Consider the following 2,087-nt stretch of genomic DNA (forward strand, 5'->3'; position numbering starts at 1 on the left):
TTTTGCTAAAACCCCTCAAAACGTGTCAGGAACGCACCCTAGATGATGAAAAGTGCAACCAGAATGTCAATCGACAACATGCCCGGGGGTACAAATTTGCTATACGCGTCCCTAGGTAGGGTACTTTTTCATACAAACATCAACGTGTACGGTGCACAAAGTGCGCGGAACAAAAATTGCTCGGTCAGACCTGGTACGGGCCATAACTCGAATACTAAACGTCGCAGATGGGTGTCGTAGAACAATTTTAAGTTCGTCTAATGATTCTACATCCGATTCTGGATAGTGGTTTTTCGACCACTTTTCAACATTTTGTGACACCCCTGAACCTAGGGGCAGCTCCCTAGCTTTTTTCAAAAATGTGCACCGAACGGGCCAGAGAGCTCGAGTAGTCGAAAAATTTTTTTTTTGCTAAAACCCCTCAAAACGTGTCAGGAACGCACCCTAGATGATGAAAAGTGCAACCAGAATGTCAATCGACAACATGCCCGGGGGTACAAATTTGCTATACGCGTCCCTAGGTAGGGTACTTTTTCATACAAACATCAACGTGTACGGTGCACAAAGTGCGCGGAACAAAAATTGCTCGGTCAGACCTGGTACGGGGCCATAACTCGAATACTAAACGTCGCAGATGGGTGTCGTAGAACAATTTTAAGTTCGTCTAATGATTCTACATCCGATTCTGGATAGTGGTTTTTCAACCACTTTTTCAACATTTTGTGACACCCCCGAACCTAGGGGCAGCTCCCTAGCTTTTTTCAAAAATGTGCACCGAACGGGCCAGAGAGCTCGAGTAGTCGAAAATTTTTTTTTTTGCTAAAACCCCCTCAAAACGTGTCAGGAACGCACCCTAGATGATGAAAAGTGCAACCAGAATGTCAATCGACAACATGCCCGGGGGTACAAATTTGCTATACGCGTCCCTAGGTAGGGTACTTTTTCATACAAACATCAACGTGTACGGTGCACAAAGTGCGCGGAACAAAAATTGCTCGGTCAGACCTGGTACGGGGCCATAACTCGAATACTAAACGTCGCAGATGGGTGTCGTAGAACAATTTTAAGTTCGTCTAATGATTCTACATCCGATTCTGGATAGTGGTTTTTTCGACCACTTTTCAACATTTTGTGACACCCCGAACCTAGGGGCAGCTCCCTAGCTTTTTTCAAAAATGTGCACCGAACGGGCCAGAGAGCTCGAGTAGTCGAAAATTTTTTTTTTTGCTAAAACCCCTCAAAACGTGTCAGGAACGCACCCTAGATGATGAAAAGTGCAACCAGAATGTCAATCGACAACATGCCCGGGGGTACAAATTTGCTATACGCGTCCCTAGGTAGGGTACTTTTTCATACAAAAACATCAACGTGTACGGTGCACAAAGTGCGCGGAACAAAAAATTGCTCGGTCAGACCTGGTACGGGCCATAACTCGAATACTAAACGTCGCAGATGGGTGTCGTAGAACAATTTTAAGTTCGTCTAATGATTCTACATCCGATTCTGGATAGTGGTTTTTCGACCACTTTTCAACATTTTGTGACACCCCGAACCTAGGGGCAGCTCCCTAGCTTTTTTTCAAAAATGTGCACCGAACGGGCCAGAGAGCTCGAGTAGTCGAAATTTTTTTTTTTGCTTAAACCCCTCAAAACGTGTAGAAAACTGATTTTAGATGATAAAAAGTGCAACCAGAACGTCAAACGACAACTTTGTTGGGGGTACCCTTTTTACTCTACGGGCCACTAGCTTAGGCGCGCCAACAGCGCTTTCCTCTCGGGTTCCCATTTTTTGCCCTCCTGGGATTATGATCATTTACTCATTGCCTACTATAGGGAAGGTACCTTGCTTCGAGGTCAAAAATGAAGATTTCACCAAATCGTAGTTTTAACCTCTATTTAGTCGTAGGAGCATGGTTTGCAGTGTCCGTGGGTCATATAAGCCCCCGTTTGGGTCATACGTCCCCTCCCCGATGAAAATCGTCATATGACTATAGGCCGAACTTATGAAGCAAAAGTGGTGTCTGGTGGGTTCTGCCGATGATCTTAACCTATGATTTTGAGTTTCCACTCTTTCAAAACGTTTCCTGG

Source organism: Anopheles gambiae (assembly GCF_943734735.2).
Source record: "Anopheles gambiae chromosome X unlocalized genomic scaffold, idAnoGambNW_F1_1 X_unloc_145, whole genome shotgun sequence".
In the NCBI taxonomy this organism is placed as follows: domain Eukaryota; kingdom Metazoa; phylum Arthropoda; class Insecta; order Diptera; family Culicidae; genus Anopheles; species Anopheles gambiae.